The sequence below is a fragment of the Myotis davidii genome, unplaced genomic scaffold (genome assembly GCF_000327345.1).
Source record: "Myotis davidii unplaced genomic scaffold, ASM32734v1 scaffold329, whole genome shotgun sequence".
NCBI classification, from domain to species: domain Eukaryota; kingdom Metazoa; phylum Chordata; class Mammalia; order Chiroptera; family Vespertilionidae; genus Myotis; species Myotis davidii.
Window position 1 is genome coordinate 602,421 of NW_006300374.1, and position 26,867 is coordinate 629,287.

The 26,867-nt window shown below is 45.2% G+C and overlaps 1 protein-coding gene and 1 pseudogene across 1 annotated transcript in view; both read right to left on the bottom strand.

Annotated features, from left to right (window-relative positions):
- TMEM178B (transmembrane protein 178B) overlaps positions 1-26,867 on the bottom strand; it is a 349,600-nt gene that overhangs the window by 36,216 nt on the left and 286,517 nt on the right. The gene's annotated exons all lie outside the window — the stretch shown is intronic.
- Positions 5,571-6,777, bottom strand: LOC102773413 (annotated as a pseudogene).

Sequence of the window (26,867 nt, forward strand, 5' to 3'; positions counted from 1 at the left end):
AACAGTACCTGACACAAAGCTTGAGCTATGTAAGTATAAATAGAAATGGAAGTCACTTGAATTGGCTCTCTATTTTTCATGTAACACATTCTTTGCATTTGCTGTACATGAGCACATAGGAGCTGAGTAACATGTTGGGGTTAGCCCCCAATTAAGGCTTTGGTGCCCAGAGGGAACAGGCTTCTGGAATCTGTTTGTGTGCTTCTCAGGTATCTGCAGAGGCCAAGGTGAAGGCTCTGTTTTTCTATTTATTAACACTGAGATGCATTCACCCTGAAGTATGGATGCCTCTTATTCTCTGAGGACCAAAATAGCTGGAGGCTACAGCAGCTAATAGCAGAGGTGCCAGTGGCCATAGAGACCATTTGAACCCTGGGCTCTTACAGTGAGCATTACACTGCTCTGGAAGGAAGAGACATGGGCAAGACTGCAAATCTGTTGGGAAGGTTTCCATGATCTAGTTAATTAAAATTAAAACAGAAGTAGCTAACAGGAGGTTCTGCCTGTAGTTTTCTTCTAAAGCAGCGGTTCTCAACCTGTGGGTCGTGACACCTCTGGCAGTCGAACGACCCTTTCACAGGGGTCGCCTAAGACCATCCTGCATATCAGATATTTACATTATGATTCATAACAGTAGCAACATTACAGTTATGAAGTAGCAACGAAAATAATTTTATGGTTGGGTCACAACATGAGGAACTGTATTTAAAGGGCCACAAGGTTGAGAACCACTGCTCTAGAGTGTGAGTTGATTCGGAATTGTACTGCAGTTATATTTAAGGAAGTATTTTTATGTGAAAACAAATCATTCTTATGTTTCAATGAGAAAGTGCCTGACTTGGGGATTTGATCCCAAAAAGTCCATCTTTTTCCAAGCCCCAGTAACTCATCGTAACAGACTGCATTTCCCTGAAAGATGTGGCACTTCCCCCCTCCTTCCTTGACTGTGCTGTGCTCCTGCCAACATGGCTACCTACTAGTACATGCTCCACCTGACAGGCTTCTCCACATCCTTAAAGATTTCCCTGACAAGTAAATGTCGGGGAGCCTTCCACGTACATCAGCACACATGTAGCAATCGGTCGATATCACTCCTCCAGCACATTCCGCAGGTCTTACTGCAATTATTTATGTCTCCCTCCCTCCAGTAAATGTGAGCTTGTTCAGGCCTGTCGTCATGCCTGTTTTACTTTATTTCTATGTCATTGACATGAGCAGGTGTTGGCTAAATGAGCTCACTATCCCACGCTGTAACAATTACTGAAACTACATGTACTGTGGAATAGCACATGCTGAGGATGTATTTACCCAATTCGACCCACTTCTGCAACCCAAATGTCATAGTGACTTGAAGACAATTTCCTTCGCCTTCAAATTAAATAATTTTTAAAAGCCAGTATGAATTATTGGTTAGAAATCCAACACAGTTTTTGTCATATAGGAGTATTAAAATAGGTCCAGATTCCAGATCACACCAGGCCATGAAATTTAGGGGCTCCCTACCCTTAACTTTAATAAATACATAGGAGACCCCACAGATGAGGAACCCACAGATATTTCTGCACCACCTTTCAAGTCAGGAAGAGATCACAGGTGAAGGTAGTTGCAGTGAAAATTAAAAAAAATACAAAGATTTCTAGGCCAGAAAATGTGCTAGAAGCTTCCTCCTCCTCAATGCTGCTCCAGATCAGAGAGCTGCCATAAATAGGCATATTGTGTGATGCTGTTATATACACATCACATCCATTGTCAAGACAATGGAAGGCAAATTGCAAACTTTCTACTCTCCTGATGAAAGCTAGGTCAGCAGCTAAAGCAAGAGCCTGGAGACAAGAAAGGAGAAGCGGGGGGAGCCCCAGAACTGAGAGGCAGAGTGTCTTCCCCCCCCCCCCAAAAAAAAATCACAAGAATGACTCCCTTGTCCCTGCAGCCACACTGCTAAGGCAACAGTGGAAATTACAGAGGAAAAAGATGAAAAGGAAACTGTGGCTCAGCCAACCATGCACCTGAGTAGACCCAGCTTGGCTCTGGGTCTCGCTCGGGCCTGGGGGTCTTCCTACTATGAGGGATGAGCTAGACCAGTACCACCTTCTATTCCATCCCAGAGAAGCTCCAGATCTTCTCCTCTGTATCATGTGTCACTGAAGCTGCTCTGAGTACAGAGTCTAGAAATCAAGATGGCTTGGCTAGAGTGTGCCCCCACAGAGTTCCCATAAAGCAATCAGAAGGTGGAAGCTTTAAAACTCATGGGCACCTTCGAGGGTGCTATGCTTTCCAGAAAAAAATGCTGCAGGTACCTGAGAAGTGGTTGATAGCAAAGAATTTGAAAAGCCTGGAGAAGGGAAATGAACATTTATTGTACATTTACTACATGCAGGCATTGGATTGGGCAATTGATGTAGAACATGTCCATTGACCTTCCAAATGGCTCTATAAGGTAGATGCTTTTATTTTTCTCATTGTGTATACTTTGAAATTGAGACAAGGGAATTTCAGCTGATCAAGGTCACTCAGCCAGTGAGAGGCGGGTCTGGGAATGGGGTTGATCCGCCCATGCCCTTTGCATTCCTCTGTCCCTTTCAGATTCTATGCCACTTCAAACCCCAGAAGAGAATTTAACATTAAACAAAATGTAATTGAATATTATTTGTATCAAAATTACTCTTTTGAAGAATGTCAATGACCATGGAAAAATTTATAATAAAAAATGAAATGAAAAATAATGCACAAGCCTGTCGATTCCTCTGAGCCCTGCACTGCAGGTGTATGCAGGTGCACCCATGCAAGCCCACACACCACATGGGAAAGCAAAGGAGAAGTACACCAAGTGCTGACAAGGAGCCTTTCTGGGCAAAGGAACATTTGGAAGCAAAGAAGTACTCACTGTAACCAGCTAAGTTCTCTGAGAACTTAGGGTGTGGGAGGGAAAGGCAGTAGAATTGACAGGAATTGGTGACTGAATGTAAGAGAGAAGGGAGAGAGATAAGTCATTGATGATCCAAGATTTCTGGCTTGGAAGATCAGAAAATGGTGATTAACCAAGACAGAACAAAAGAAGAGGCATAGAGTATTGCTTCTCTGTTTGGATTTATTTTTATTTCTTTTTGGGGGAGGGAGGGGCGGTGTGGAAGGACAAGAGGGACAGGTCTTGTAAAAGAAGAGAGGGCGTTAAGTTCAGTTTAATTGCCTAAGAGACATCTAGTTGGAGACGTACATGATGGCCCTGGCTGTGTGGGTCTAATGCATGGAAAGGATATTAGTGTTTGAGATATTGATATAAGATTCATGTCATTAAAACTATAGGATTGAATGCCTACTCTCTCAGGGTAGGTGTATAAAAGTGAAGAGAAAAGGCGGCTAAGGACAAAGTTTGAACACCAGTATTTAAGGGTTGAGAAGAGGGAAAAAAGAAGAAGGAAAATGGATGGTCAAAAAGGACAGGGCAAAATCCAGCCTAAGGGATATCATGGGAGTGAAACAAAGCAAGGGTTTCAATGATGGCCAATGCTGCCGAGATGAATAAGACATAATGTCATAAAACATTCAGCAGAGACTTGCTGAGCACCAGTTGTGAGCCAGGCATTGTGCTAGTGCAGGGAACATGGCAGTTCATAAGACTGGCCTGGTCTCTCCCCGCATTGAGTCTTACTAGATATACAACCAAGTGGTCCCTTGTGACCTTGAAAAGACAGTTAGTGGAAGTCAATCTCATTGAGTTAGTAGGAATGAACTGGAGGTAAGAGGTAAAATTCACTTTAAACACTATGCTTTCAAGTAGACTGATTATAAAGAAGAGGAAGGAAGTGGGGTTATGGGGTAAAACAGAGGGCTAGAGGGACGTTTCTTTTTTTTTAAGCATTTAAAACTGGAGTCTTTTTCTATGCAGAAAAGAATTAGCAGAGAAGATAAACCTGAAGATACCAGAGACAACACCTTTTCACATACTCTGAATTTCATCCAAACCAAAAGGTCAGATCCACACACAAACTCAGGGAAGTCCCGGATCCCACTTGACAAATGCCCTTTCTGAAACCTCTTGAGTACTCCTACCCAGAATCTCCCCTTTCTGTAGGAAGTGCCCCTCAAGCATACTTGTGGGCCAGACCAGTCAGTGCATTCATTCATTCACTGACTCATTCATTTGCTTATCATTTGCAGACCTCCATTTCTCATCCAGGTTATTGTTCTTCAAATCTGTGTAAGACACCAGCCCTTGCCTAGAGAAGGTCTAAGGTCCATAAAACCTTGGACTGTCTGCCATGTGTAGTGCGGTCACTCCATCACTTAGAGAACCAAGGTGGTGTTATTTCTCCTTTGTGTCTCTCACAGCATCTAATACATAGTAGGGGCTCTAAATATCCATAGAATGAAGGGATGATTACTCCATTCAGAAGGTACAGAACTCAGTAGGAGCCACAGTGCCTCTCCCAGAAGGTCAGTTAGCAAGGGAGACAGGAGCTGACGTGTCTTCATCACCCATGTGCCAGGCACTGCTGACAGTGCACAGCTCACTTAGAGCCAGTTGATGAGAAAGCCTTTCTATTTGTTTTCTTGTAAAGTGATGCCTAATGCTTTACTTTTATGTTTTCAGATGTTTGCCACTTTGCATGGTTTGTTTTCTATGCTTGAAGCATCTCAGATGACTGGGAACATTGTTCATGCTTCATGTGTAGTCAGACACTTTTGAATTTTGCCAGTGTCTGGCTGTGTTAAGTAAATGCTCATTATGCACTTTGTGTTAGGTTCTGTAAGAGACAAGCATCCCCACCCCTTTGGCCCCGTGTGTGTCCCTCTCTCCCTTTGCTCTCAATGTTGTCTTTGTTCCATGGCAGCCTATCGAAGTTTGTTCCAGCAAGGTTCCCATTACTGAGGTCAGGGTCAACAGCAGATGTGTGGAAACTCAGAACAAAATGGGAAACATTGGGCAAAAACTTTTTTTTTCTGGTTTATTAACATTTGTTTCTTGGAGCTTCTTGAGAAAGGTTGGCAAATACATGTCCGTATCACTTAATTTTACACAACAAGAACTAAAAAGAACATAAAGCCAAGATTTGAGGATCATTTCGATTTCCTTCTCTTTCTCTATTGTTCCCAACTTTCTTAAAGCTCATTTCCTTTACATTTCCAGGGACATGGCTACAGTAATGCCATTTTGTCTTTTTCCACATGACAATGTAAGATGGATGGTTTCACATTTTGTTTTCCAAAAAAGACAAACTCTTAATACAAAAGCTCCTTAGAGCATTACATGAATGACCAATATCATTTATAAACTTAGAGATTTTGAAGCTAATTAAACCTATACTAAAAAACAAAAACAGAAAAAATATTTGAGTAATATGGATTTCAACAAATAAAATAATACATTTTCAAGTTACACATGTAAAAGAGGAACACAGGCATATATAGTGTGTTTCTTTAAGCCTCATCGCAGACCTAAATTCTACGAACATGAACTGCCTCTTCAAACAATGCATAAGGAAATTATCCGTGACTTCCCTAGGTGTGGCAGGAGCTGCGAGGCTTGGCCATAGAACGGCAGTGGCCAGGAAAGTTGAGACAGCCCTCGCTTAAATTCTGGCTTGGACTCTGTCTTTTTCATCTTGCAATGCATCTTCATACTGAGATGGGAAACAACTTGGGTCAATCCCATGAACCTTGGCCATGAATTCTAGGACTTGCATCTTGGTGGCTTCAGCATGGGCTCTGGGGTCCACAGAAATTCAAATTGTGCAGGATCACTGTTAGGCACCTGCTGGTACTTCAGGTATTCTTCCTTCACAAAATATTTTGTGATGAGCTTCCTGGGCTCTCCAAAGGTGTGGTACTTCCTCCCAGAATATACCCCTGTCACCTTCAGAACATCCCAGATGTCCTCTTCAGTGGCACGGTTGCCCTTCATAAAGATCACAGCCAGGATAAGAATCAGGATGCCAGTCTTAGGCACACTGACTTCACCATGCTGCATCCCACCCTAGGTGAGGCCCAGTTTGATGAAGATGGCATAGTGGTGGTTGGTGGGATCCACTTCCTTCACATCAAGGCCACAGATTATCTCCATGCATTCAGATGCTCTCAGGAACATCTCAGTGAAGTAGTCTTCATACTTTTTGCTGACAATCTTCAACATATCTTCTTTGGTTATTATCTCTGTCATTTGATACGTGAGCAGGAGGAAATTCACCAATGAAGCCACATTTTCATCTACAGCATCTATGACAGTGATGGCGAACCTATGACATGCGTGTCAGAGGTGACACGCGAACTCATTTTTTGGGTTGATTTTTCTTTGTTAAATGGCATTTAAATATATATAATAAATATCAAAAATATAAATCTTTGTTTTACTATGGTTGCAAATATCAAAAAAATTCTATATGTGACACGGCACCAGAGTTAAGATAGGGTTTTTCAAAATGCTGACACGCCGAGCTCAAAAGGTTCGCCATCACTGACCTATGGACACATTCTTGGGTCTGGATCTGCCTCTAAGATGCTATCCTCCTCCTCTTCGCTACTGGAGCCCTCACCATATTTGCCTGATGATGAGGCTGTGGTGACAACTGAGGAGGGGCAGGAACTCTGAGCACTCTCAGAGGTAATGGGGATACCAGCATCAGGAGCCGCCTTCAGATTGCCAGGCATTTCAGGATGGGAGGAGAGACAGGCCTCCTCCAGAGCCTTGGACTCCTGTGCAACCTCCAGGCCCTGAGTCTCACTGTGGGTCTGAAGGAGTTGATCAGGTGAGCACTGTGGGTTCTTCTGAGGAAAAGCCATGAGGACACTTGTGGGTGGTGGTAATCAGGAGTGTGAACAGGAAGTCAATGGGGAATCACTCCCTCGTCTTTGCCAACTACAGCCTCCTTCCCTCTTTCCATCTAAGAAAGCCCCGCCTCAGCAAAAACTTTTTTGTTGTTGTTCTCCCAAAGAACTGGCATGTTTGATAATACCTTCCAGTTGGGGGGGAGGAAAATAGAGCATGGATTTTTTTCAAAGGGTGATGGATAAAATATTGAAGGCAAGAAATTTAGATGTGGATACCCAGCCTTTTCTACTCCTCAAATGACTTCTCAAGGCATAGGAGCCACGTTGTTTATCTGACACCAGCTCATCCGGCCTCACACTTGCTGTGCCCTCCCACCCCGCCCCATAGGACAATTCTCATTCTTGGGGTTCATTCCTGCCTTCTGGGGACACTGTCCTTGTCACTGGAAAAAGGAAAGCGTCAGAGCCTTCGGTGCTTGTAGGGTTTAAACACAGGAGTCGGGGAACACTCCTGCACCCTGGGTTGGACCGCAAGGTCTGTGAATAGAATAGACGTTACTGGCAGCATCATCTACATGTTTTTGATGAGGTTAAAAGGAGGAACACGCTGTTCTGCCTGCGCAGAAGGCTCAGCACCAGAGGACACAGGGCAAGGAGACTCAACATTTTAGAATCGGAAGACTTTGAAACCTGGCTCCCTCTAGCTCTGGGAGCTTAGGACCGCCCCCCAAAGAACTTAAAGCGAACATTCTCTATTGAAAGGTGAAATTTTTAATTTATTTAAAATTTATAATATTAAATTGTGCTTTGGCTGCATTAAAATATAATTGCAAGCTACTTCAATCAGAGCTAACTTTCCACTAAGCTGATGTCTATTAACGCTACATCAGCAGTGCAGACATTGGTCCACATGTCTCATGGCTTTCTGAACATGTCAACAAGGTTTAGGCCTCTAACTCTGAACCTCCAAAACCCAATTCCTCATCTCCACTCTCTAAGTGCCCCTCTCTTGATGCCAACAGCATCACCATCATCACGACCATCTGTCCCTTGAACTTCAGTGACATTTGGAGTCGCCCTCCTTCCATGCCCCTTCGTGTCTGACCAGCTGCCAAGTTCACCGGATCTCACCTCCATGATAATGAGTGCATGTATCCCCTCCTCCATCCCCACTGCCTCTGCCTGGCCTTGGCCTGCCTAACATCACCCTGAGGCTAGGTCATCAATGAGCCTGAGCCTTGGTATTAGGGTTAACACCTGCTTTGTAACTTCTGGCCACATGACCTGCAGCAAACCTCAATTTCCCCATCTCTCAGGAGAGGTGATAAAATGAGAGGATTCAAAAGGAGCCCAGTTAGCTCAATTCTGGTCCTACTTGCTGACCCACCCTTGGAGTCCTTCCTTCAGAATTTCCCTGCTCCAACCCATGTCATGCTCTGCGGCTAGAGGAACTCTTCCAAAGTAAGACTCATTCTCTAACCTCTGTGCTCAACACCTTGAATGGCTCCCAGTTGCCCCTGAGGTGAGGCCCCAGGGAAAGCCTAGTTTGGGGCCCTTCACATCTGACCCTCATTACCAGTGCCATCTCTCTTCTCCTTTTCAAGTGCTCTGTGCTGCAGCCACCTGAGTGACTTTCCTTCTCCCGAGCATGCTCTCCACTCTTCTGGTCTCTGCCTTAAGCTGAAGCTGGACAGAGGCACCTGCTCCGTCTCTATGTGTCCAATTCTTCTTCATCAGCTGAGATCCACTCCTCACCCCCAGCAAGTCTTCCTAATGCTCAGGCATAAGACTCACTTGCCTTCTTGTGACACGCACATGACCAATTTAACTTGATTTGTGGCAAAACAAATAATAACCACTCACATAATTTACCCAACTGTTAACTCTCTGCAGGGATCTTTCAACTGTCAAAGTTGAATGAAGTTTATGTTAAGTAGATGTCATTACTAAGTATAGAAACATACATTTCTAGTAGATTAGTGTATTTGTGAGTGTGTGGGGATAGTGATAAAAGGTAGGCAATAGCTTTCTATATTGAAATTCTGATATTTCTATACAGTAAATTAGCTTGAGAAATAAGTCACTTTCAAAACTCTCTAGTGAAGTATTAATTCCCAGATGTTATAAGCTGACCAAACATATTCTTCTACATAAAAAGTGTATTGCAGACATTAAAACCCCACTGTGAAAACTGAAAACAACCAAAGCTATTCCAATAATTGGGAAATAGTTAAATAAATTACGATAGACTCACATTATGGGCTATGATGCAGCCACAAAATGTTTTTGAAGAAATTAAATAATGATGAAAACAGCAAGATTGAAAATTGTATATTTTGTGTGCTCCCAGATATGCAATAATAACTATTATAAACACGAATGATAACAATAAGCAAGAAAAAAAGACCCAAAGAAAACATACCAAAAGGTTAATTGTGGGGAAAGAGGATTATGGGTGATTTTTGTATTATTCTTTGTCTTCTTCTGTGGCTTCCAAATTCCCAACAATAAGCACGTGTTGCTTTTATAATCAAAGAGAAAAATATTCAAAGCATGATTTAAAAGCAATGCCATTCAGCTCAGAGGAGGCGGACAGGGATAGAGGCAGTTCAAAGCAGCTCTTTCCAGCATCCTCTACCTAGAAGTTGCCCATCTGTGGAGGCGCTTGGCTTCCAGAGCCCAATCACAGTGCAGGCTTCCTCACCGACAGCCTTCTAACCAGGAATGTGAGCAGTTGCATGCTGAATGCCTCCCTGCCTTTATTTCTAGGCAAGATGACCTGCGAATGCCGGGGCACAGGACTCGGGTCTTACAAAAAGACAGAGTGGTTTTTCTTTTCCCTGTCTTATCTCTGTCTCTGGCTGACAATGCATACTGGTCAAGGTCTTTATTTTATGGATTTCAGTTTTTCAATTCTTAGGACTACTATGCCATTTCAGCACTAGGCAATATTTCAAGAGGCCTCTTTTCTAGAATCAGAACATAAGAAGCATCAGAGTGACTCAAAAACGATTACATGTGATTGGGGCAGGAAAAATGCTGTGATGCAAAACTGAGTTCCTATAGGCAAGCAGAAAGAAGAAATGCACGCATGGCCTGAAGACTGCTTCAGTTATAAATTCCCGAATGTCAGACAGGACGGGCAGCAGAAAATGGTTTTGAACTTGGCACCATGCTTGGCACATACAAAGTGCTCCGGAAATATTCTTGACTGACCAAGTGACAGTTTTTGAACATGAAGGATCACAATGACCTGGGAGCAGAATGCTATCATCTGTGTTCTTGGTGACATTATGAAGCTGAGCATCCTTCCAAAGGTCTAAAGAAGAGCAACAGTCTGCCAATCACAGTGATGCTTTTTAATTAAAAATTTTGAACCTTGAAAACCAGAAGAGTCAGGAGTCGGACTGCCTGGGTTTCAGCACTAGCTTGTCAGCCATGTGGCTTCAGTCATCTCTAAGCCTCAGTTTTCTCCTCTGTAAAATGGAGTTAATAACAATGTCTCCCTCAGAATGTAAGGGTGAGAGGGGATCACAAATGACACATATTAGCTGCCTCTTGAAGGTGAACTATTATTGGGGGAACTGGACTCCAATGTTGGCAAAGCAATTTCTTTCCATTTCCTCTTCGAATCTGTCTAAATACTCTTTGGCAAATGGCTTAGATAAAATAAAACCCAACATTTTCCAGATTCTAAATGCATAAGCTAAGTGAAAATTTTCTTTTGTCAATAAACAGCATGAATTTTGTTGTCAACCCACTCATGCCGCTGCAAATCTCTTGGGGATATGACTCTAAAGCAAAAATATAGGTATAAGAGATGATCCGGCTGCATCTGCCCTTGCCTTGATGCTAAAGCCCAGGCACATTTACAGCAGGTTGTGGACAATTTATATTTGAATGAGGTTGATACAGAGCATCAAACCGTGGTCAGATTTCACACTTAGTCCCTGCAGGCCCTCCCTCTCCCCGCCGCCACACTCATCCTTAGGATCTGACAGTGTGCCTGGCTTCCTTATAAAGAAAGCATTGACTCGGCACCTGCCCCGTGGTGGATAGCTTGCTCAAAGAGTTTGCATTCATGAACTCATTTAATCATTACAGCAATCTTATGCATTGAGGACCACTCAGAGGGACACCCTGCCCAGTAGGGTCACTTCTCACTGAAAAAAGTTGACCCATTCAGGTCCTCTGTGGGGATATGGGAATGTGAGGGACAGGTAATTCAAGAGGAAGGGCAGGTAATTCAAGCTCAACCTGGCATCCAAATAACACTGTGTCACTGTTCCCATAAAGTCCAGGCTAAGCCCTGGGACCCACACTGTGTAGCCAAGGACACACTGCCCTCCATATTTCATTCCCTTAAGTCTTTGCAGCAAAAGCTCATCACCAAATACAACCTGGGCCTGCCTCCTCCCAGAGGCCTGAAAGAGGCTCACCAGTAAAACCCACACGAGCCAAGAGATGCTAGATTCCTTAAGTTCAGTGGCTCGCCGAGCTATTTGTAAGAAGAATGTAGACCATTTTAAATTCAATTCAATTAGTGAGTTTGCATTGATTGTTTCATTCAGTGTTGAGCACTGTGCCTCCCACTTAAGCTCCATGAATGTGCTAAGTGAATGGGTGACTTGTCTGGGTTCTACTTTTAAACTGAATACATCAAACATGATCTTTTGTGAACAACGTAAGTTACACATGATACATTTTTATTATCCAAAGGTAAGAGAATGACTTTGAATCAATAAATGGGGCTTTCAAAAAATTAATTTTTGTATTTTTGCTTCCCCCAAATGTTCATTTTGTGCTTTAAAATGTTTTCATGGTAATTCCTCCCATGAGGTGGTTCCTCCAATATTTATACATAACATAAAATTCACCATTTTAACCATTTTTCATTGTACAGTTCAGTAAAATTAAGTAGATTCACACTGTTGTGCAACCATCACCACTATCCATCTCCAGAACATCTTCTTCTTCCCAACTGAAACTCTGCACCCATTAAACACTAAGTCCTCTTTCTCCCTTCCCACCAGTCCCTGGCAACCACCTCCTACTCTGTCTCTATGACCTTGACAACTATAGGAAACTCATATACAGTCGTGCCCCCTTAGCTAATACCCTCAGTAGATGCCTGCAACCACAGATAGTACCAAACCCTAAATATAGTATATTTTTTTCCTGTATATATATACTTATGATAAAGTTTAATTTATAAATTAAGCACAGGAAGAGATTACCAACAATAACTAATAATAAAATAAAACACCTAACAAAAGACTATTAAAAATTGTGTGAATGTCTTTGGGGCCATTATTAAGTAAAATAAGGGTTATTTGAACACACCCATTGCAATATCGCGAAAGTCCATGTGATAATCTAGGTAGCTACTAAGTGACTGACTGGGGGGCGGGGGTATAGGGGGTTATACATCATGGGGACATTGGACAAAGGGATGACTCACGTCCTGGGCAAGATAGAGTGGATGGTGAGAGATTTCATCATGCTACTCAGAACGGCATGCAATTTAAAACATATGAATTGGTATTTTTTCTGGAATTACCATTTAAATGTTTCAGAACACAGTTGACCACGGGTAACAGAAACTACAAAAAGTGAAGCCGTGGATAAGGGGGGGACTACTGTATGTAGAAGCATACAGTATTTATCCTTTTGTGTCTGGCTTATCTTACTTAGCATGTTTCCATCCATGTTGAAGCCTGTGTCAGGATATCATGCCTTTTTAAAAAATTATGGTAAAATATACCTACCATACAATTTACCATCTCCACCATTTTTATGGGTCCAGTTTAGTTGCCATTGTGGTGCATTTTTAATATGCTAGTCTTACTAGTAGTGATGGCGACAAGAGAGTGCATGGGATAGCCCACCTAACTTTTCAGAGCCAGTGTCAGGAAAGGCATCGGGAGGTCTGGAGTAGGACCTGTCTCTGCCGAGCACTTTACAAGTTGCCTCACCTCTTGACCTTGCTATTGCTACGTCTCTGGTAACTGGTCCCACGCCAAAGTGTGTGGGGAGATTATTACAATCCATTACCAACCTTGGTTTTTTTGCAAAAGAAAATGCCCAAGGACACAGACTCCAGGGAAGTAGTGAGAGCAAGAACCCAAGGAGCTGGAGACCTGACCTGGGGAGGCATCTATCAAGGGGGTCTCACTGGGCGGCATCTGTCACATCTGCATTAGCGAAGCGGCGTTACCAGGGGCTGTCAGCTGTGGCGCAGAGAGAGGCTCATTACACAGACCCAGGCACCACACTGAAGACCATGAGGCATGCCAAGTCAAAGCAAAGCGCCCGGAATAGAACTGTGTGTCCCCTCCACATCAGGGAGAGAACAGGGAATTTTCCAGAAAGCAGGTGATGGGGAAACTGGGATGAGAAGGCAACAGCAGTCAGGATGCCCAAGACAAGCGAGTGGAGGAGGCGCCTGGACCATGTCCTTCCAGCTTCTGGGCCCCGGATGGAGCAAGGACAAAGGGACATGACCCTGAGGCATCATGTCCCCAGGGCTCAAAAGAGGAGAAAGGACACAACTCAAACCCCAAGTGAGAAAGGGTGAGTGTGAAAGGAGTTGAGCACTTCAATCCCACGTTGTGTTAATTATCAGAACAGAGATTTGCCAATGAAGGCCCAGCAGGGGCGATCATCTGCCCGTGGAGAGGGCCTGCTTTCCTGATGGAATCTCAGGGGCATGAGCCATGAAATTACTTCTAAAAAAAATAAAGACAAAGACTGTCAAAGAGGACAAGCACTTACATTTGTGCACTGGAGAGACTCTTTGTTCTCTTTCTTGAAGCAAACAGGCTAATTACAGAGACCCCAGATGACAAAGAAACATCCAACCTTATCATTTCTCTTAGGGAAGCAGAAAATGCTAACTAAAATAAACTGATAAAATACCAAACCTGTGCAGAGCACCTACAATGCGCATGAGGCATTTTACTTACACTAACCCATGTGATCCTCACAACAACCCATTATCATCCTCATTTCACAGCAGCACAGAGAGGGTAAGTAACTTGAACAAGATCACACAGCAAAATGGAATCAAACAAACATTCCATCTTCTTTCCTGAGATAATAGCTATCATATGACTTTTTTTAAAAATGGCCTAAAATGGAACTGCAGAGGGTCCCACATAAAATGCAGCTAGAAGGATTGGCCTCCTCTCTTTCCACCAGACATCTGCAGTGGCCTTGACCCACATCTCTCACAGGCTCTTTGGCATCGCTCGCAGCAGTGCTATGTGCTGGCCGATTCCAGCTTGAGAGTCTCTACATCGGACTCCAATGCACATCTCATCTTGCCACCATCCCATAGTGTAAATTCCTTCAGTGGCTCCTGCTGCCTTTAGATGGAAATCCCAGCGATTCCATGTGCTCTCGGTGACCTGGCTCCGGTTGCCCTCTCCAGCCTCTCACTAACCCCACCCCGTCTCTTGCCCACAAATGCATCTTTCATGCTACTCATTCTATTCAATGGGAAGAACTCCTGCTCCCCCCCCCCCCCCAGCCCAAACACACATGTCATGGGCTCTCTGGCTCTCCTCTCTCCTTTGCCTGGGCTGTCACTTGCTGCTCCTTTTGTGTAAAAACACCTTCTGCCCGGATAAAGCCCCCTGGACCTTCAGAGCCCCCCAGGGCCAGGTCCTCTGCAAAGCCTCCTGTGCCCATCCAGACAGAGTTGGCTTCTTCTCTCTGCTCCCTGCACCCTCCACACTGACCTCCGCCAAAGCGCTTCCCACTGCATTGTGATGGCAGCTTTCCTCAGTGCCCCTCTCCCGGAGGAGACTCAGTCACTCCATCATTCATTCACCCACTTACTCACATACTGAGGGCAGGAACCACAACCATCTCTGGTTTATTTGCTGTGTCTCCAGCCTCAAATCCAGCGGTTCTCTAAGGGTAGTCCCTGGCAGCAACTTGGCCAACCTGGGAACTTGTTAGAAATGCAAATTCTTGGGCTCCACCCAAGACCCACTGAATGAAAACTCCAGTGATGAAGCCCAGAAGTCTCTGTTTTAACAAGCCATCCAGTTAGGAAACCACCGCTCGAATACAATGCTTGGCACATTGTAAGCAATGGATGTGGAATGAATGGACACCCAGCTGTCACTAGAAACCAGTTACCCGGGAGCATGTGGAGGCCTCCTGCTCATGCTCCCCTCGGGAGGTGATCAGACTTTTTTCTATCTTGCCCAGATATTCTGGGAACACCATACAGTTGTCCCTGGGTATCCACATGGGACTGGTTCCAGGACCCCCTGCTGAGGTCCATCCTCCCCCCCTCAAAATCTGTGGGTGCTCAGGTCCCTTATATAAGATAGCATTGTATTGGCTTATAACCTATGCACATCCTCCTGTATACTTTAAATCGGCTCTAGATTATTTACAATATTTAGTACAATGGAAATGCAATGCAAATAGTTGTTATGCTGTATTTTTTAAAGTCTGTACATGTTCACTACAAACGCAACCACTGAAGGCCTTAACTACACAGTACTCATCAGCCACAGCATTACATTCTCCCCTTCACCCCCCCCCCCAAATATTTTCAATCTGAAATTGGCTGAATCTGCAGATGCAGAACCCATGGATAAGGAGGGCCGACTATATTTTCAATCCTGTTCTAGCCCTGGTGCGGCTGACAAAAAACTAGGTGATTTTGGAAGAAATGAAATCAGTGGATCTTTGGCTCATGTGGCCTTTTGGAAATACAAGGAACCTCAGAGTCCAGCCCTGACTCTCACCGGGGGGCACAGGTGTCCTCTCTGGTCCTCCATTCCTCTTCTGAAAAGCAGACCTGCTTACTTCACGGGGTTGACATAAGTATCAAATAACAGAATCTATGTGACTGTGTCTTCTTCAACTTTGAAGCATCCTTATTACTACTGACAACATGAGATATGCTGGGCTATTTGAGTACCAAAGTGTTTCAGTGCTAAAATTCTAGGATTCTGTGAAGTCCAGACAAAATCCCATTTCTCTGAACACTAAAACAAATGGGCCCCCTGTGAGTGGTGGGTTGTGATGCAGGTTAGAGTGTCAGATTGGTTCTAACCAGCTCAGGTGCTTCCAAGTATGAAACATGGTAAAGTTACCCTCTTCGTATGCAGTTTCCTCATCTGTAAAATGGGTCATTACTACCAACCAACTCTCAAGGTTGTTTGAATACATGTAAGATAATCAAAGTGTATTGTAAGCACTCAATAAATGTGGGAACTCTTGCTACTAATGTACTATTGCTGTGGTTAATGGTACTATTTCCATTCTTGAGGCGAATAGCACAAAAAATAGGAGATGATCTGTTAGTAAACAATTTACAAAAATGATTTTAGTTAATACAATCTTCTGATTCTGTGACACCAGATTGTATATTTTTTGTGCTCCAGACTACAGAGCACTATTTATTTGGTTTTGCTTTTATTTGGTTGGTTCAAACATCAAGCAAGGCTGCCTTTCAAACTGTTCAAGTTGAACATTTCAGGGACGATCACTGCCAAAAAAGCACCCAATAGTTTAGAGCAAAGGTCAGCCAACTTCTTCTGTGAAAGTCCAAACAGTAAGTATTTTAGGCTTTGCAGGTCATGTTCTCTGTTGCCACTGCCTCTCAACTGTTGTTGTAGCATGAAGGTGCAGTAAACCACACACAAAGCAATAGGTGTGCCTGGATTTGGCCCGAGGGCCATAATTTGCCATCTCTGGCTTAGAAACCCAAGGAACTGAGGTGATAGAATCTCAGTCCCCCCCTTTCCCATCTCCACTGAACACACTTCATTTTCTTTGCTAATTCGTTATGGAGAAACCGGCTATCAACTCTATTTTACCTCTAGTTCAGGCAGCCTGGGGCTGTGAATTCTAGAAATGTATAAATTGTAGCAAAATCCCACTTTAACTTCATAATGAGTCATGTGAAGTTCATTATAGGATTTTTATCTTAACAACTGACATTGGAGGGAAGGTCCAGTATTAGCAAACAAAACTATTTCCAGGTCTGCCCACACAAACTGCTTCTCTTTCATCCTCATTAGAATATGATGAATTTTATTAAGTAAAAATTTTAGCATACTACATACATTTCAACTAATCTCTGTTCTTCTAGGAGTTAATCAAAGTTATGAAAACATGGTCCTTTTGACCCAGTATATAGGTACAGTAAAAAGGTAAGAACAGTGTTAATAAATTTAGAGATCTCCAAGTGATGTGGGGCTGAATTATTCTGTTAGAAGTCTTTAAAATTCATGAGTGGTAGGTGGAGTTCTCATTTTCATATCCAACTCTGGTGCCATCCAGGAGAGAGGACTGGATGCTTGGTCAAGATAAAAGGCAAGGGCCTGGCCAGTGTTTCTCAGTGGTTAGAGCATTGGCCTACACACTGAAGGGTCTCGGGTTCGATTTTTGGTCAAGGGCATGTACCTGAGTTGCACATTCAATCCCCAGACCCCATTGGGTCACACATGCAGGAGACAACCAATCAATGTGTCTCTCTCACATCGAGTTTCTCTCTCTTTCCCCCTCCCTCCCTCCTTCCCTTCCACTCTCTCTAAAAATCAATGGACAAAATATCCTCTGGTGAGGATTAACAACAACAATAAAAAGAAGGAAAGCAAGGGAAAAGGTAATGAATGGAGGGAGGCAGGAACATCCCACTAGCTTAAGGCCAGGGCTTCATGGAACACAAGATAGAGAAGAGGCCAGAATGCAGAGAGATGGACACAGAGCCAGGGAGGAAGGAAGATGCAGAAATAACCCGACACGCTGCCAGGAAGCCAGACAAATCAGATTTCAGAGGGTACCGCTCAGGGCTTCTGACACGCTAGTAATGTAACATTTAACGTACAATGCGCAGTGAACAGATGTGAGCTGGAAATGACAGGGTGGAGAGAGGTGGGTGGCAATTTTAGCTGCCATTTGAACCTGAACAGCCTAGTTTTAGAAAAACAGATAAGAAATAATAAATAATGCAGCACACCTCCCCTTACCTGGGGGCGATGGGCTTCCATTTTAAAGAGGATTGAACAGAGACATTTGATGCCCAGACACAGGCATTAAAATTGAAATCCATCTGCAGAGCCTGCCACATCTGCTTCACGACTCCAGAAAGCCCAATCCCAACTCCACAGAGACCCAGAGGTTCCCACGGAAAGGAATCCCACTGCCACTGCCACTGTCTTCCTGGGGGACAGTCCCAGGCTCGGAGGGTGGGCCCTGAAAGGTGGGGAGATGCCTGACCTCTGGAAGAGGGGTGAGCATGCACCCTAGTGAGGGAGTCCAACTTCCCTGGAGTCTGCATTTGGGTTTTGTGGGTGTGGGGGGCAGGGAAAGTGGGCGGCTAATATATAATTAATCCCCACACCTGTATTAAAGCACTTTCATATAAATTAGTCCATCTGATGTCAGCCAGCAAGATAGGTATGAAGGGTGTTTTCTCATTCTATAGTTCAGGAAATGGGTCCCATGGTCAACGTTGGGTGAGGTCAAGGTAAGCTATATATTCAGATCAGGACCTTGTCTCTGGACTTGGGGAAGGGCCTCCGGGATGGTTTGGTCCCTCCTCTTGCCCAGGGACAAGTGGTCAATGGCCTGCCTTAGCCTGACCAGGTGTGGCTGCCCCTGCTTATGAAGCAAGCACCTGAAGGCCCAGTTGCCCAAACGGCACCGGTTTGTCAGAGCAGCTGCAATTCTGTGTCCAAGTGTTAGGACTCTGTGGTTAGGGCTCAGGCCTGCACATCTGGCTGTGTTCAGGTGCCCCAGCGGGATAGGGGAGGGTCGCAGAAACCCCGTTAGATGCCAGTGTAAGGAATGAGCAGGAAGCCCAGGGCAGGTCACATGGAAAGCCAGTGCTGATGAGAGAGGGAAAGGAGGCTGGAAAGGCTCACTTAGTGCTTTCATAGCCACAGCGCTAGGTACCATTACCAATCCCTCCTTACACATAAGACAACAGACACAGAAAGTGAGCACCTGGCCTGAGATCACAGCAAGTGGCAGAGGCAAGAGTACAAGCCCACGAGTCCCAGGAGGGTAAGTAATAACCAGCCCCTCCCGCAGGGGCCGTGCCCCTCAACACCAGCATCTGGAAGCTCTCCTGCTTTTACTGAGCATCCATGCTGAGCCCAACACTAGGAAAGGCCTCTGACACCTTATCAAATCCACTCCTAGAGCAGCCCTAAGATGTCCATTTACAGAAAGGAAAACCGAAGCTCAGGGAGGGTAACATGCATCTCCAGGATCACACAGCATCCAAGTAGCAGCGAGAGTCCAGCCAGGTTCCTGTGACATCAGGCCCCTGCTATTGTCATGAAAACATGGCCAAGTCGCCAGCACCACTGCCTGCCGGCCTCCCCAGGGAACGGAACAGCTTTCTCACTGTCATAAAACAGCCCTGTAGGTTTGTGTCTGTGAGCAGCCAGGGAGGCATAAAACAGCGAGTGAGTGGTGAATATCTAGCTTGGCTCAAACCAATTCCACACTCCGGCTCCAGGCTCGTTTGTGTGCATGGCCTCTGCTCAGAGAGGGCAGAAGAGGCCCTGTGTGCTTAAGGGACTTCGTCTCTGAGAAATGTCTGTTCTGCAGCAGGTTCCCCAACGGCTGTGGTGTGGCTTCTGGTGGCCACAGGCCACGGCCTCCAGACCTGGTGTGTGAAGGGACAAAGCATGTCTTCCCTAGAGATGGAGCAGGATAGGCTTGTTAGCAGATAGGTCAGGAGCCACCTCCCTCGGGGACTGTCTCCAGAGGCTGGTCTGGTTTCTCCACTGTGACCCTGTGGAAGTCTCTGACCCCTTTGAGTCTCAGTTTCCTCACATACAGCAGGAGAGGATCATGATCCTTATGTTACAGGTTACAAGTGGTGTTGAGACTGGCCACTCCATGAAAGTCCTTTGCCCCACTTTAACTCTTTCACATCATCACCTAAGTTTGAGACCAGCTACGCTCAGCCAGAAAGGCTGTTCACCATTCAACAAATATGAAGTAAGAGCACATTTTCTCCTGAGCCCAGTGGAAGACCCTGAAGGGGTGCACAGGGGAGGATCTGCTGCAGCCTTCAAGGTGCCCCCTACACAAGGCAGCATGTATGTGACCTCAACAACATATAAGACCAACTGTGTGAAGTCAATAAGCTATGCTTAGATATCAGAGGAAGAAGCAATCCATTCTACATGGGAAGAGTGAAAGAAGACTTCATGGAGGAGGGGACATTGACTGGGTCTTGTGAGGTGAGTGAGAGTTCAATTGCTATAGATGCCTGGTGGCACCTCCTTGTCTATGTGAGATAGGCAAGTGTTGGGGGAAATAAGTGGTCCATATATAGAAGCTGAAGGTGAAGGGATGAAGAGTAAGTTACAGTTGACTTTGGAGTGAGATTGATCAAGGATATGGTGAACATACCACCTCCGTTGGGAGTTTGTGCATATGTTCATTTCCCATCTCGCTCGTTTCCTTCTCCTAGTTTAGCTCCTTCTACTCCCTCCTCCTTCAGGATTGCTATTGTCCAACATTTCTCATGTGCACTGAGTGGCCAGATGATTATGACCACCCCATCAGTACAATGAAGTGAATAAGTTATGCAAGTAATAATAAAACCTTGAGAGTATTTGCTTAGGAAGTTTTTAATATTCAGTATTTTTTGAAGTGACAATGAAGTACTGATGGGGCGGTCATAATCATCTGGCCACTCAGTGTATATTCCTCACTGAACTTGCCCATAGCAGCTCAATCACTGATTAGTGTTTCAGCTGTGTGACCTTGTGCAAGTCCTTGAGCCTACTGAGTCTCAGTTTCCTCAAGTACAGCAGGAGAGGATCATGGCCCTGATGTTACAGGTGACAAGCACCTATACTGTCCTGCCAGGCCTGTGCTGTCCATCACAGTAGCCATCAGCCAGATGTGGCTACTGAGCACTTGACCTTAAATAGTCCAAATGGAGATGTGCTGTCAAATACAGAGATGTTACATTATCTCACTAATATTTCTTACTCTGATTATATGTTGAAATGATAATATTTTGGACATACTGAGTTAAAGTAAAAATATTATTATAATTAATTTCACCGGTTTGGTTTTAGACTTTTTTTTAATGTGGCAACTAGAAAATGAGAAATGACTGCCTGCCTCTCCATGATCCTGTTTTCTTCTCCTAGCCCCAGAGGTTTTCTGTTTTACTTTCCTTTGTAAGGTTATGTCTGACTTAACCTTACACAACATGATGGGTCAGCCCAGGAGGCTTAGCCCGTGCCATGGGTGGTACACCTGCAGGAGAGTTTGACCAGTCTTTCAGACAGCCACACATCTAGGGCAGATGCAGTTTATACCAGCCACCGGGGGCAAGATGCCTCAGCTCCCACTGCTCTGCCTGGGGCCTGCCTCCCTGTGATTACATAGAACAGCACTCAACTGCATTCTGCCAAAGGTAGCAGGTTCCTCTTTATGGGGGTTATATGAAAAACAGAAGAGAGTAAGTATCCCTGTTTCTCTGTTCTATTCTTCCTTTTGCTTGTAACCCCGAGCCCTCCCCCATTTACAGCTGCTGTCAACACTTGGGCCTTTGAGTGCTGCTCAGGCCTCTGCTTGGCATGGCTAAGTGCCTGTAATAACAGGTTGGTTGGAGTTTGGATAATTACGGACCCAAACTAGCCAGGGTTGTGACATTTGTCTCCTCTGGTCTGTCCATCTTAGCTCACTCCACATTTGTCCACCTGTCTCCAGGCAACTGCTCATACATTTACTTTCCTCCCATCTTTCATCTCTCCCATCCTCCCCTCTCCTGGTTTGGTGTCTGCATAGGACCACCGACAAGCGTGATCCCAGGCTGTCGGAACTGCACGCACAGTCACGGAGCAGGGCATTTAATCTCTACCACAATGCAGCTCCAAACACGACAGGTGAAATGTCAGCAGCAGTGACAGGCACGGGAGGGTAGGAGGAAATGAATTGCTAGAGAGCCCTGACTCCCAGCTCTGCACAACGTGCCAAGAAGGTTACCTACACCCACGCCTGCAGACAGGCAGACAGACACCACGTGCCAGACAAGGGGAAAACCAGGTTAGCTAAACCCACAGGCACATGGAGCTTCCTCAAGAAGCCTTCTTGCTCTTCCCCACCAGAAAAGAGTTTTCTCTCCCCAGAATGTTAATAACATCTATTGTCTGTGCTGCTCCTCTTTTTAACCCTTCGGTGTAGTGCCCGGTGGAGCGGTGATATCCTGACAGGTAGAGCCTTTGCTTCCCAGTGATGGCCACCACACTGCAGGATACCTGTGTGCACACTGAAGACACTCACTAAGTGTTTGCTGTTGTGATCAATGAGGGGAGAAAAAAGAGCAAGACTACTATGTGGAAACTCCTGAGGCCACCTTTCCATGGATCAGAAAAATCTGTCCCAGATTTGGAAATGGAGCAAAGGTTTTATGGTGTTCCGACCGTAGGCGGGAAGGTGTCCCGCTGGCTGCCTGGAATTGTCTGGCTCCTCAGGGTGTGAACCTTCACATGAGGTGCTATTTACTATTGATTCGGATATTTACAACTCTGTCAGGGTAGCTGTTAACTTTTAGAGAACTGACAGCAAAACAAGTGATTCTACCCAACAGTAATGCATGCATGTTATCCCATAGAGATACAAATGACTTCTGGCCTGGAGAAAAGAGTATACCTAACCTTATTTTGTAATCTAGTATATTTCAGATACCTTTCCCTATGGGACATATACACTCTGGCTCTTTAATGGTCTTTGAACCAGCTGTACCATCTTACTGGTTCCCTCATTAATGAGTTGGATAAATATTTGAAACATGTTCATTCTATTTTGCATAAAAGTCACATCTTTAACTTTCTAAAAACTATTCTTTGGCACTGGATAGAATTGGGAGTGGTGGACTCGTACTCAGTAGCTACCCTAGTTACTCAATTAGCCATTTGAGACTTGGATCATTCATGGCCATTGGCTCCCACTCCTGTTTCCCCTAATAGTGCTTCCAGGAAGCTCTTTCAGGAGGAGAAGGTCACAAAGCCTTTAGAGAAGGTTTTGGAGAATAAAAGAGAAGAAAAAGAGGATATTAGGACAACTGGTCACCATTTAAGCGGGGGGCAGAGAGGACAGGCCAAAGGTGACACACCTTGTCCGTCCACGTCCTGTTCTGTCCCATTAGGCCAGCCGTGGGCAAACTACGGCCCGTGGGCCGGATCTGGCCCATTTGAAATGAATAAAACTGAAAAAAAAAAAAGACCGTACCCTTTTATGTAATGATGTTTACTTTGAATTTATATTAGTTCACACAAACACTCCATCCATGCTTTTGTTCCGGCCCCCCGGTCCAGTTTAAGAACCTATTGTGGCCCTCGAGTCAAAAAGTATGCCCACCTCTGCACTAGGCACTCTCTGTACTTAAAATACCTTCCCTGCTCTACCACTCATGCCTCAAAGCCCAGATCAAAGGCTGCTCTCTCCTGGAGCCCTCCTTGACCACCTCCCCTTGGCCCCAGAAGTAGCGGCCTGAGTCTTCTTTGTGAGAGTGTTGTGGAGGCCCTGGCTTTACAAGAGACCTAAACACCTGCTCTTGGAATTGCAAGAACGGCTTACCTCCCATGTAAACCTGCTCCTGCCTTATACAACATGATGGGCCAAAGACACTGTATTGGGAATAGGTAGAAATATTCCCAGCATGGAACGAATAAGAGGAGTAAGGAGGTTCTAGGAAAGATGAAACAGTTTTGGAAAAGGAAGGACAAAAGTGATCCAAACTAAGGCGACACGTACACCTCAAGTTGAAACAGTGGGATAAAGTGGGAAAATGCAGAGGTGAGGGCTTCTGGGAACTGAGGGTAGAATGAACGAAAGGAAGGAGACGTAGAGAATATAGAAACTCCTCTGTACTTCTGAAAGTCAGTCAGGTTAATTAGCATATCTCTTTGTTCTTGTCATCTGGTGAACAGATATAGGAAAAATAAAAAATACAAACAGTGAACTCTGCCAAGGGTGGTCTGGCATCTCTGACCTCCCAGTGTATCAGGCTGGCCCATTACCAGGATAACCCTGCTAGCAGGTGAATGATGACCCGTCACACTTGTAATGTCAGGGTATAACTTTCCATGCCTGTTCTTCCACTTGACCATGGACTCCTTGGGAACAGATACCAGCTTATGTTTATCATTGTGTTCCCAGAACCCAATACAGAGTTTGACACATTGGAGACTCATGGTTGTTAAGTTTCTTGGATATGTATTTTTTGTTGCCCATGAAGTTTTCTTTTCAAATGGAGCAGACCTGTGCATTTATTTTCAAATACAGCAAGAAAAGAAGGGGAAAAAAATCCTAAAGTCAGACATAACCTTACAAAGGAAAGTAAAACAGAAAATCTCTGGGGCCAGGAGAAGAAAACAGGATCATAGAGGCAGGCAGTCATTGTTGCTGTAGCTTCTGGAAGTCACCAGATCCTCCCTAATGTAGTTCAATATGCAAGCAAAGAGGCCAATGAAACAACATCCATAAACCGCCTTCCAAGAAATGGCCAAGACACAAACCTACAAGAGAGGTGTGAAACTAACCACTCGGGCAGAGCCCCAGGGATATCCAGCAAACCCAGTGAAGGACAAGTTACTTCTGTAAGACATTGGTGAGTATAGGAACGTTTCATTACCAGAAACTGGAGAGAGGGGTCAGAGGCCTGAGTTCTCGTCATGAGTCTACCCTGACCACCTATCAGCTAATATATCATCATGTGATTTCACCACATGCTGAAGTCCCCACCACCGTCCCCAAATACTACTCTGACAATCAAGTATAGTGTTGCCCAGGTCAGGGACAGTCTGAACTCCAGGAGTAAGGAGAATGGCACCTGAATGGACTCGGAGATAAAGGCGCAGCCTGAGAGGGGAGGCATGGTGGGCACCTGAAGATCAGAAACAAGGACATGGAAGGGACATCAGGACCGGGGAGATAAATCTGGTTTGAATTTGCCTTGATGTGAAACCGTCCCAAAATTAAAAAAGAAAAGCAAAAAAGGCAAACAGGTACTGAATCTGTGCTGCTCACACCTTCGGAGAACACCCATTACAGCTGATGCGTTCTAATCTGAGATGACTGGGGAGATGACATGCCTTCCTGCTCACGGAAATGCCCTTTGAGCCTCTCTCCTCAACACCCCTTCTCTGGAAACATGAAAAGAGCTGCAAGGATGCTAAATAGTGGAGTCACCATCCTGCCTTTGTCACCACCCAGCTTGGTGATCTCGGAGAAGTCATTCACCCTCCTGGGTCTCAGGCTCCTCATCGGTACAATGAGGGGGTTGGACAACAGTCACCTGCCTCACCCGCCAGCCCTGGAAGTTCACACCAGAGGCAGGAGAACAAGCTCACTGAGTCTCTGCAGCCCCTCCCACAGCTTCCAGAAAGCACAGCTTCTCAAACCATCTAGCAAATGATAGTCTCTGCTCCCTGCTTAACAGTCTAATTTGCCTCCCATGTGCTCCTGCAGATGGTCTGGTAACACCACCACATTGGCATCCAAGGCTCCAAGCCTTGGGGATGAAGAAACCCCACTGTGGTGGGGAAGAGGGGTGAGAGAGAGCAGAGGGTCCAAGAGCCAAGCAGAGGACAGGAGGGATGCCCTCAGTACAGCTTCCCATACTTTAGCTCCTGCATCACCTCGGTGTGCTTCCCTGGCTCCCAGGCATTGGGACTGAGTCACAGCTGCTCCCCAAGCCACACAGGAGATCCCAGGGCTCCCATCATCCTTGTGTATCTAGACAGCAGAGATTTTCCAGAAGCAACTGTTATGAACAGGGTTCCTCCGTTTCAAAATGGGGATCCACACTTAAAGGCATCCCTCTGGTTAGACCCTAAGAGTCCCTACAATGTTCTGGGCTGTAAAAGTCAAGCAAAGGTGCCAAGTATCCTAAGGCTGATCTTTGATACCAACCTTAACCCTGGTCCAAGGCTCCTTGTGGAGCCCCTAGGATGTTAGAAGGACCCCTCCCCCATCCTTGCCTAGTGACCTCTCACCTCAAGCACCTGCCTCCACCCACACACACCATCTCCTGACCCTGGAAAAACCCTGACTCCACTCCTGACATAGCCAGAGCTGGGCCCCTTCCCATTTCCCCTGCTGCCCTGAGGTCAGTGTTATGGTTTCAGCTCTCCTCTGAGCCCTACCTGCCTGAGTGCTGTTAGAAGGCAGGGCAGCAGGACATCCCAAGTCTGCCCCAAATTGGGCAGAACAGATGCATTCCTGGCATCGCACTTTAGAAATCAGAATATAACCTGTCGTGTTAGGATATGTAGAGGTGATTAGATTCACTATTATTCAATAGAGATAATCAGCTTTTAGGTGAGCCAATCAGGTGCAGTGATTAATTAAATGACTTGCCCTTGGTCACTGAGGCAGCTAGTGACAGAGCTGAAACCAGGACCCAGGCTCCCCACTCCTGGATCAGTTACTAACTGGGCTCTAGCTGCTTGAAAGTCTGCCTGCTGTTTATAGCATGGTTTCTATCAGAAAATGTGTTCTGAGTTCCAAAGCACATTTCAGAGAAATTTGGAACAGGACTCCTTCTGAGCTGGAAACCATCTGCTCTGTATAAGGTCTATCTGTCTGTCTGTCTGTCTGTATGTCTGTGGATTTGCTGGAGGGGTCAGACTCAGAGAGGTGATATCACTTCTGCACTGGTTTGCCCAATGGAAGGATCTTCGGGTCTAGGTGCCCTCAGGATTGCCTTAAAGTCAGTCCAAAAATCACTGGGGAGGGGAACCTCTTTTAATCTCCCAAGGCCATGCTTACTTACCTTTTTTTTTTCACTGCACTATTTCTTGAGGAAAGAAGCTGAATGAAACCATTTAATCACTATGATTTTGGAGAGAAAACTTCCATGATCTCATTAATTCAAGTACCAACTGAAGTTCATCTTTCTTGTACCCTCAGCCTTCAGGGAAGATAAGGTGACACATGACATTCTTGGGGTGATGGTGGCAGTAATGATGACACTATCCCCACACTCTCTTTTACTCTACCCAGTGAAGTTCATGGGACAAGAGAGTCCAATTCTGATGACATGTTGTCCTCTTGGCTCTCTCTTCTTCTCCCCTGAATGACACCAA